Raw genomic sequence first — 11,871 nt, forward strand, 5'->3', positions numbered from 1 at the left:
AAGTTTGTAAGAAGGTACAATGATTAGTTTTCAAAAAAGGTGCTTTTTGAAAATATCGTATGCTTTTATGAAACATAGCTTTTGTGAATGAGTGACTTGTATGATAAAGCATGTACTATGCAATATGCATGCTTCTGAAGGTTCTGTTACATATGACTCTAAAGAAGAAAAAAATCTTTATCTTGAAGTAGCCGATCTCTTTAGATGATCTTTAAGAATGAATGCAAGCTTTTTCTTCAAGGAGTATGATTGTACCAAAGGTTGCACTTGAGCAGGAGGTCTCCATTCTTTTTGGGTGAAATATCCTTGCATCAAATACTCGTTAAATACATGACAAATCATATCCAGTCATAATATAACATTATTCATGAAGGCATATTATCATATCATATTAAATCATATATGACAGTGTATCATATTGTGTGTCATCAAAATATAGTTTCTCAACACTCCTCACGGCATTTACTATTTTCACCATTCCCGTTGCAGCATTTTCATCATTGCATTGCAATCCGCAACGCCCCTGTAACCTCTGTGTATTCCCATTGTTTCACCGTGTTATTTTCCTTTTGGTTCATAGGTTTTCCTTACTTTCATTTAGCATCACATTTTCTGCTCAATTTTATGTGTCTGTGTGATTTGCTTTGAATTGATTACATTTTCCAATCATTTGTTTTATCTCACTGTACATATCATTATCTGCAAATTATGCATAGCATCTTAGCTTAGCATCCAGATGTGTATTCATTCGTGTGCTATCACTGTTCATCGCATATCTCTGTGCATTCCTTTTGTTTATCAATCATTTACATTCCATATGGTAGCTGCATTCATTGGTGCCACTGGTTCCTCTTCTCTGCACTTTATAGCATTTCCATTCAATGAAGTTCAGCATTGCATCTGTACATGGTCAGATCCGATCTAGCATCAGATTTGATCTCTAGTAAAATGGTTACTCTGCTCATGCCTACCATGAAAACGTGAAAGAGCAGTAGACCTGACTTGCTGCGAAGTTGCGCAATGGACTTGCTGTAAAACTTGGTGTCTGATTTCATTCCAGCATCAGATCGAGTTTGTTGGGAAATCCTTGATCAACACCTGCAGACCATCTGCTGTGTATCATCAATCCTGCATACTCTGATCGTTGCTCGCTTTTCCTGATTTTGTACAAATCATTACATCAACTGCCAATTGATTTATTGTTCTTTTCTCGTAATCCTGCTTCATCTCATCTTTTACTTTATTTTTATGTGGCATTTAGGTTTCAATCGCAACATTGTTTTCTCACTTGTGCATCCCATTAACATCCTCTGCAATGCATCCTCTTTCCACTTTAGATTTGCTGCATTTTGCGTATATTAGCATCTGATTCAGCATCATATCATCTACCATTTAGTCATTTCTGTAACGTCCATTCATTGCACATTAGCTTTTCTTTATTCCATTCATTACATGGTACCACCTATGTATCGACATTCTCTTTACAACATAGCACCAATTTTCATTGCACCTGGTATAAAGCTCATGTTTCACTTGCATCAAAGGTCGCATTCTCATCCTGTTCCAGTTGCATTTCATTTCCATCTAATTGAGTTCCATTATGCATCTCAACACCATAGCATCATCTGCAAATTCTTGTATAATGTCGCTTGGGCCTGTGACTCGGTAGTTTTGTTTGTCATATTCAATGACATCTCGTTAGCTTCATTCGTGAATCTGCACCTGTGCCAGTGTGTTTCGTAACATTGATTCAGCACATCACCCTATATTTTTAGACACCTTAGGGTAGCTATATCATTTACTCGATTGAGTAGGCTGTAAACACCCCAAATTTTTAGCCTCATCCAGTGTTTACATTTCATGTGTCACTGCAGGTCATTGCATGCATTTGATATGTCATTTCATTGCATTGCATGTCATTGCATCTCATTATCGAGATCCAGAACTCTTGTTTTCAAAATATTAATCCAGATTTGAGTTTTAAAAACTTTTCGTTCGAAATCAATTTCAAAACCTGGGTTTTAAATCGATATTTTTGCCATTTGCTAACACCTAGGATCTTATATTTTGAAGTGCTTTTCTCAGAAAACAATCTGGATTCATTTTAAACTCAATTTCAATTGATTTCAATTCTCAGATGAGACCCATGTAAGTGGTGTTGCTTCTGGATCCCTTTATTTATCAAAAATCTCAAAAATTTCAGAGTCCTAATTGGATCCGGACTTTGTATTTTCATCTTTTTGAATCTTTTTAAAACTCCATTCTGATTTTAAACCAGTTGTAGTCATATCCATTTCCCATTCTTGTTATTTTGGCCAAAATTTCAGAATCCCAATCCAATCAGGACTCTTTTTTCAGAGTCTTAGTCGGATCAGAACTCTATTTTTTACTACCTTTTTTACCTGTTTTTGAGAAAGCTTATCAAAATCCTTTGTTTTTGGCCAAAATTCTAGAGTCCCAGTCAAATTAGGACTCTTTCTCAGAGTTCTAATCGAATCAGGACTCTTTCTCAGAGTCCTAATCGAATTAGGACTCTATCCCGATTTCGTCTGTTACTCCTGTTCTTCACTTGTTTTTAAAATTTTTTCATCTGATTTTCAAAATCTTTCATTTTAGCCAAAACTTTAGAGTTTTAGTCGGATTATGACTCTTCCTCAGAGTTGCAGTTGGATCAGGACTCTATCTTTCATCGTTATTCTTACTTGTTTTTAATCAAATCTTTCAAAAAAAAGTCAAAAACCCAGAGTTTTAGTTAAACCAGGACTTTATTCAGAGAGTCCCAGTTAGATAAGGACTCTAACACTGATTTCAATTTTGAGAGAATCTTTCAAAAATCCTTTTATTTATCTCTTTAGGAATCAAAATTGTTATACCTTTATCATGGAATTTCAAAATTTTGAGATTTTATCCTAGAGTCCTGATCAAATAAGGACTCTATCCAAAGTTTGTTTTCTCACTTCATTTTCACTGGTTTTCAAAAGCTTTGTTTAAATCTCATCATTTGTTTCTCAGAAAACTAAAAAATTTTAGAGTCCTAGTCGAATTAGGACTCTTCTTTAGAGTCCTAATCAGATCAGGACTCTAAACCAAACTTCAATTCTATCTAGTTTTCACTTATTTTTTAAAATCCTCTCATTTGTTTTCTAAGAAAATCCAAAATTCTAGGAGTCCTAGTCCAATTAGGACTCTGTCCCCAGAGTCCCAGTTGGATCAGAACTCTATTTTGATTTCAATATTTGTTATTGTTTTTACTATTTTCACAAGTTCTTTTATTTGTTTTTCAAAAAATACCAAAAAAATCTAGAGTTTTAGTCTGATCAAGACTCTGTCCCAGAGTCCTAATCCTGTCAGAAGTCTGTTCTAAAGTTTGTTTTTACTTCCATTTTCATTCTTTTTCATTTGTTTTTCAAAAATTAGGTCATCTTGCAAAGTCCAGTTAATTCAGAACTCTATTTCAGAGCTTCAGTTGAGTTAGGACTCTAACCCTGGCAGCATTTTTTAACTTGTTTTTACCGATTCTGATAAAATCTTTCAAAAACTTCTTCATTTGGCCTTCAAAATTCTAAAAATCTCAGAGTCCTAATTAGTTCAGGACTCTGGTCCAAAGTTCCAGTTCGCTTAGAACTCTATTTTCATACCTTTGAATTTGAACTGTTGATTTTAACCCCTTTTCAAAGCTATTTTCAGTATTTATTTCAAATTTTCAAAACCTGATGTGGGGCCCACTCAGTTGGTGTCATATCTGGAGGAGTTCTGACCCAGTCAGAACTCTGTACCATTTCAAAATTTTCAATTTCAAGTTTTACTTTTAAGTATCTTTTGAAAAACCTCTCAATTTCAAGTTTTAAAATCGTTTTTGAAAATTCAAGTGGGGCCCACTCGAGGTGGCACCACATTTGCAAAAGTCAAGGTTAGACTAGGGTTAGTTAGTGTCCTAGCTAGGTTAGAAGAGTCAAAAGTGATTTTAAAACTTCATCTTTGCTTTTCAACAGTTTTTAAAGCTTTTAAATTCGAGTTAAAAAAAAAAACCAAATGTGGGCCCGCCTAGGTGGTGCCACATTTGGAATTTCTTTTTATTAATTAAGTTAATTAAGTCAATTAGGTTAGATAGAGTCCCACCTAGGCTACAATTCTCCAAAAAATTGTTGCCCTTTTTATTAATTGGAAAGAGTTCTAAAAAAATAAAACTTCTTAATTAACCCTAATTAAGGAGGTTTTGAAAAACTATAAATAAGGGCTCTTTAGAGGGGTTAGGGAGGCTCCTTTTCTCTCCCAATTTTGTGGCCTCTCTCTCCTCTCTAGCACCTCCACTTTCCTCCATTGCAGCTGCAGCCCCAAGGTGAGTTATTTAATATTATTTTATTATTTTTATTAGTTTTTTATGATTTTTTTTTAGATTTCACCGTAAAAACCCTCTTTCATGATTTAAACCATGGAATCACCATCAAAAACCTCAAGATCGGTCCAAGAAGATGATCTAACCTTTTTCAATGCTGTATTTTGAGATTCTAATCCATTAGAATCGTTTACATTGTCGTTTTCCATATTTTTAACCAAGAAAACATGAGATTTATCCGTTAAATGGATTAAATCCATGATTTTAAAGGTAAAAATTAATTCCAGCCATGGATTCCCTGTTTTATTTTTATTTTTTAGCATATTAATGTTTATTACATGTTTTTCAGCATTAAAATAAATTTTGTTTTGCTGTTTAGATAGTTTTTATTGTTTTTCATTATTAAATCATATTTTTTTAGTGTTTCTTAGATTTCTGTATATTTTAATCTTAGGTCCATAGAAAGCATGTTAGTTTGTATTGAAATCTTTGCTAAAAATTTCTGATTTTTTTATATGTGATTCACGGATGTATTAGTAAGCTCTTGTAAAAAAATCAGAGATTTTGGGATTCTGAAACCTTGCTAAAAAAAGATAAAGTCAAATCAAGATTTTTGTTGATTAAAATCGTTGTTCAAATTCAAGTATAACTTGTAGATGCAATATTTCTCTCATTCGATATTCGATTCAAGATCCGTAAAGTGCAGTGGATTTGTGTTGATGTAAGCTATTTACTGTAAAAGTTTCATAATTTTTTGTCTCTGTTTGATATTTTTCCTTTGTCAGAAAGTCGGATCCATGTTTTGAAACTCGTTATGATTTACTAAAACCCTAATTCAACTTGTGTTGATCATAGATCCTTAACCGTAAATCCGATTCATGATCTGTAAAAAAAGAAGTTCATTATTTATCTATCCATTATTAACTTCTCAAATCTCAGAAAGCTTTTATGAAGTTTGCTATTTTCCCCTGTGTTTGCAACCAGAAGTACCTGTTTTAATCAATTTTATATTCGTTAAATTTAAGTCGAGATTGCCGAAATGATATTTCCCTAACCGGAGATGATTTTTCTGATCTGTAAAAAGGGATTCTTTAATTTTTTGTCTATTTTGTTTCTGTAAAAGTTGAAGAATTTCTATGGTAGATTGACCCCTGATTCGGGTCTGACACTGAAACTGGTACATGACCGTGGGTAAAAATAGCATATTTTAGGGTTTTAATGCACTTTTGGAATTAGAATAATGTCAAAAATATATTTTTATGATTACAATATGATTTTAGGGTGATAACAAGTGCAGGTGATGATTTTTATGAATTTTAAAATCCATTTGATGCTTGAATGGATTAAATTGCAAAAAAGGGTGCCCGTAGGATCCCGAAACACTGCCAAAATCATGATTTTTGTGATATTTTTGGTTTTTTATGCATACGTTCATGATTTTATGGTTTGCTCATCTTTATAATCATGTTAGGATGCTTCATGGTCGATTTTATGTTTATTTGATTTCAATTAAACCCTAAATCCCAAGTTTTCACCAAAATTTATTTCAAAAAACCCTGATTTCAAGGCCATAGTCTTGCTATCGGAGGCATTTTGGTCATTTGACCTCATTTTCAAAATTTCTAACTTGGATTTTCTTATTTCTAATCATACCACATCATCTTATGTTTGATTTATTTTCATTTGAATTTCAAAACCTCATTTTACAAAATATATTTCTGAAAAACCCTGGTTTCAAGGCCATAGTCTTGCTATCAGAGGTATTTTGGTTATTTTGACCCCAATTTCGAATTTTCAAATCCCATTTTCATATTTCTTCAATTTTATTTCATATTTCATTACGTTTATCTCAGGGAATCATGGAAAAAGGCTTATATCTAGCAAAATCCAGTAATTTTCAGATATTACTAGATAAATCTAGAAACGCTGACATTTCTTCACTAACAAGTTTACTAGTTTTGCAGGGATATTGAAGACTTTATTTTCAGTTATTTAAATTCAATTAGTGATAAAAATTATGGTTAAATTTGGAATAAGAATTTCAATTTCTTCTTAGATTAGGATTTGCATTGCATATAGTTTGAACTTTGATATATAACTGTTATGCTTGTCATTCATGTGCATATTTTTATAAATTCATCATGATCCACACGAATGGCACATGCACAAGCTCTTAGGGAGTTGACAAACTCGGTGGAATTCGTATTTATGGCTATAGTTAGAATACGAATGAGACCCAGATTTGTGATCTTCGTATTAGCCACATTCAGCCTACACTCTTAGGTTAACTTCAAAATGCACTGCATTTCTTAAAACTCAAAAGGATTTTCTCAAAGAAATATCTTTCAAATCCATATTCATTCATTCCATTCAATTTGCAAATTCCAATTCAGAGAAATTGATTTTCTAAAAAAAATTTAAGTCTTATTCAGAAATTGATTTTTTCAAAACTCTGAGCTTTTAAATGGTATTTCAAGTATTTTTCAAAGTTCATAATTTGATTTTCTAAGTTATATATTCAATTTCAAAGTTTGAATTCAGAGAAATCAAGTTTCCAAAGTTACTTGAAATTCCTCAGAAATCCATTTTCACAAAACACTTGGATTCTTCAGAAATCGATTTTCATTTTTTTCAGAAATATTCTCTCACCATGATTCACGATTTTCTAAGTGACATCTTTTCCAAGATTTTTTCAAGTATTTCAGTTATTCTAAGCAAACATCGTGTTTTGAAATCTGCATTTTCAGAAAATCATAGCACATGTCTGATTCTTTGTGCATTTAGGAAATAGAACACGATCTAGACAAGTTGAGCAAAGCTAAGCACACTTTTGATCCTTGGTTCAATTACCCTGGTAAAGGCGTCAGGAACGGTTGAACCTCATACCGACAGACGAGTCCCATTCTTCGGAATTATCCCGCATTTTAAAATGGAGGCGAGTTGTTTTCAAAATCTTTTTCAAAGGTCAGTTTGACTTGCAAAAGTAAAATTTTGCGATGATAACATAGGCCCATGAGTATTTTATTTTCTTTACAGCCTCTGTGCATCATCTTCTGTTCCATTTCCTGTTTCATCCATATTGCACCGGTCCTTCCTGCATATTACACTCTTATTTCTCTACATTTCATAATCCTGTGCCTCGGCATCCTTCGCCACATTTATGCATCCATATGTGCGATCAGCATCGTGTTCTCAATGTTATCTTAGAACACTAATTCTGACAAATTGATTCATTAGTTATACTCAACATTAGCTTTGTATCCCTGCATTTTTTTATTTTTAATTGTAGTTTATGCGGTACATTCATATCTGATCAGTGTGTCATTAGTCTTCACCTTATCAGCATTCGATACGTTTGCATTTAGCACTTAAGCCTATACTCGTTTCACTGCATTCACACTAAATCTCTGCATGCTTACACTTTGCACATTCCATGTATTTGTAGTCTCCTTACACATCTCACACTTTAGTTTTTACATCTTTTACTTTATGTCATTTGTATTTCAGACTTTTGCTGCTTCGTATTGCTTTGTGTTTTGCAGGGAAGCGTAGAGGACACGGGTTTCACTTTTATATTAGTGAATTTCAATATTTAGTTTAAATTGGAGATTGTAATGATTTCATTTGATGAGAATTTTTATTTTCTGTTTAGATTAGAATGGATGAGCATGTAGTTGCATTTTAATTTTTTAATTATGGCATTTTATCTTTATTTTCTTTCAAAAAGTACACAATGGGAAAACACGAATGGCATGTGCACCCTTTAATAGAAGATAAATAAAACTAAGTAAAGTTCGTATTCACGGCCATAGTCAGAATACTAATAATACTTAGAATTATTATTCTTTATTAAAATACAATTCATTTTAAAAAATTATCATATTTTCAAATACATTTTATTCCTTTATTAGAATCTAAAATAAAGATTAAATCAAGTAGCCATAGTCATAAATATATGAAAATTTAATCTTGTTTTAACTTCATAAAGGCACAAAAATTCATTTTATTCTTTCTTGGAATTTAAATAAAGATTAAATTAGAATATGTTTGTGACCATAGTCATGAATATATTAAAATTTACTCTTGTTTCAATTCTATTAAAGAATGAAATTTGATTTTGATTCCAATTTCAAATAAATTCTTTTAAATACATTCATCATTTAAGATAAAATTATATCATTATTTTCTAAATTATTCCAAACATTTTCAGATTCAAAATGTTTTCCAAGTGACTTTCGAAATTTATTTTCCAATTAATTTTATTTTCAAGAATTAAGTTAAAAACTATTTTCGAAAATGAAATTCAATTTCAAATTTAAAATCATTTATAAATTCAAAGTATTTTTAGAATCATTTAAAAAATAATAATAATTTCAATTTTGAATTCAATTTCCATTTCAATTTCAATTTTCAAATTCAAATTCTTTATTCTAAATTTTAATTTCAAATTTCATTTTTCTCAATTTCAGGAATTCAAATTCAAGTCTCAATCAAATTTTCATTTCAACTTTAAAATTCAAGCTCAATTTCAATTTACTAGTTCTATTTTCAAATATAATCTTTCAGAATTCCAAACTTCAACTCTAATTTCAAATCTAAAGTTCAAACTTTAAATTCTGATTTCAAATCCGAAATTCGATTTCTAAGTTCAATTTTCAATTCAAAATCAAACTCAAATTCGATTTTCAATCAATTTAGATTTCAAAGCTCTTGACTTTGAATTCAATTTCAAAATCTTCAATTTCAAGGTTTCAATTCAAGTTCATTTCAAGTTTCAACCTTTAAATTCAAAAATCAATTTCTGAACCTCAAAGGTTACTTCCTAAAAGGATATTTTCAAATCCATTTCAGAATCACTTGGAATTATAATTTTGAAATATTTTCTAAGTGTTCTAAAAATAAAATAAATTCAAAAGCATGCATCATATTTTAAACCTTCATTTTTCAAAGTTTATAACACAAGCATGATTCATGTGCATTTAGGGCTTTAGAATAATTCCTTAGTCAAATTTAGGCAAAGCAAAAGGCATTGATTCTATCCTTGATTCGATTACCTCTGGTAAAGGCGCCAGGAATGGTTGAACCTCATACCGACAAGAGAGCCCTGTCTCCCTATTTTCCCGCAAATTTCAAAACGGAGGCGAGTTATTTCAAAATCAATCCATTTTTCAAAAGGTCAAGTATACCTTGCGAGAATTCCTCTTTCTTTCTCTTGAAAAGGAAAGAAAGGAAATTTTTTGCAGCGATCACAGGTTTGGCGACCGTGATGGGACTCATCTTCATCGAGTTGAATTTATGCCTTTGCCTTGTTCAAATTTTGTCTAAGTCATTATTCACAAATGTCAGCTTCATTTTCATGCAAAACTTAGGAGCCTAGACTCTGACCCAGTTGACATGATGTATATAGGCTTAAGTATGGTTTGGTAGGACCAAATTGAGGAGATTTATTCATGCTCACTTAAACTTAGGTCTGAAATACAACTCTCCTCAATCTAGGGATTGAATGCAAACATTATATGCAAGTCTGTGCTTCTTTATGATTTTCAAAATTCTATTTTTTTAGGACTTTGCATTAGAGTCATCTGATTTCTTGCATGCTTGAATCATATTTTCAAAACATCCTCACCTATATTGTCCTGGTCTTCACGTTGCTGGGCTTTCTCACTGAACCATAGTTCGGGAAAGAGCCTCACAACTGGGCCACTTATTTGCGCTAATACCCTCCCTGCCACGTACTAAGGGCCATAGTCCAAAGTATATCGGCAGGCGCTCAAGGATATTGGAAAACCATTACCTTAGAATCGAAGAATTATTCTTATGCCATGTACTTTGAGCTTTGACTTGAATATATCGGCATATCTTGATTGGATTCAGATGATCTAAACATTAGAGTTAGGATTAAGGTCCTACAAGCTTCTTCAAATATTGCACATTAGAGTCAGCTTCTTAGGGAAATGCTGTTTGTGCGTCCTTGTTTGTATAGCTTAGTTATAATTCTACAATTCTTGTTTATTATATTTCTCTACATCTTCAGAATAATTTTCCCAAACCCTGAGTATTTCCTTCAGAATTTCGCTTCTATTTTCAAAACCCAGGTGTATACTTTCCTCCTTTATTTCTTCAGATCAACTTTTCTCAAAAACCCTAGAAATTCTTTTCTAAATATCCCTTGATTTCCAAAATTTCAGGCGTATATGTTTTCTTCTTTCTGAATCTCGATTTCTTTTAATTCTGCCTTCTATTTTACAAAGTCCTACATTTGATCTAATCCTTTCTATTTTCTGCCTCAGTCTTATTTAATGGCGTCCAATTCACTTGACACTATCTTCCCCAAGGATCATATCTCATATAAGATAAGGCAGAGATTCCCAGATCATAGGGTTATTCATACTCGTCACTTTTTCCCTCGGTGGTATTACTCTTGGTTCGCCACCTTCTCTTGTATGTTCTCGAACCACCTGGATGACTGTGGATTAGAACTAGCGTCAGCAGTGGGCAAACAGATCGTCAACAGAAATCTGATTCAAGCTATGGTAGAACGATGGAATCCTCATACTTACACATTTTGGTTTCCATGGAGAGAGATGACTCTACTGATGGATGAGTTCGATGACATCATGGGATTACCAGAACCAGCTGGTCAGCCTGATGATCCCATCGAACAATAGTGGGGACTAGCTGTCTTTCAAGATGGCCACAACTTTGTTGATATCCGAGTTGTCCAACTCTTGCGAAGAAGGGGGAGTCAGCACCGTCGTCTCTCCATTTTCATGGCCGCCCTAGCCTTCCTCTACCGTTGTTTGACTCATTTCGCCTTTGGTGAAACTATCTTGGTAGAAGGATGCATCTATGCTCTGGAGTCATGGTTCCTGCAACATGTGCCATCAAAAGCTAGTTCATTCAAATTCAATGGTAAAACATTGCAGTCTACTTCATAATATTGAGCCTTGATCAAGAGTCTGCATCACAATGAGATCGTTTGGGACTTCTTCAACGGGCAAGAATCAGTTCTTCACTACACCTACGCACGTGGCAAACACTACAGATTACTTGGTCCGTTCTTCTGTGTCGATTACCAGCCAGAAAGGTGTCTCAGGCAGTTTTCGCAGCGACAGACTCGTGTCAACACTTGTTTTCTGATGGGTAGTATGCTAGAGTTTGATCTATAGTCAGATCAGTGGTCCGGAGCATACCATGCAGCCAAATACACTTGGGATTCCTTCATTACTCTTTCTATATTTCCTGGACCCAATGTATCTTCTGAATATCAAGAGTGGTGGCAAACTGTCTGCCCGCCCTCTCTTTGTCTTTGATCTGTCATCAATAAAATTTACTTTTCTCTTAAAAGTTTCATAACAATTTTTATTTTTTAGTAATTTTTTTCTCCTTAATAAACAACGCAATAGTCACAATTCTTGTGATGACCTCATCCCTAGTAATGGGACATTCTCTCCAAATGTCAATTCAATCTTCATACTTCTCTATTTTTCTTCAATACCTTTTATCATGGTTAACAACCTCACCTAGGTAATAAG

Source organism: Nuphar pumila, chromosome 16 (genome assembly GCF_984573655.1).
Source record: "Nuphar pumila chromosome 16, dmNupPumi1.hap1.1, whole genome shotgun sequence".
In the NCBI taxonomy this organism is placed as follows: domain Eukaryota; kingdom Viridiplantae; phylum Streptophyta; class Magnoliopsida; order Nymphaeales; family Nymphaeaceae; genus Nuphar; species Nuphar pumila.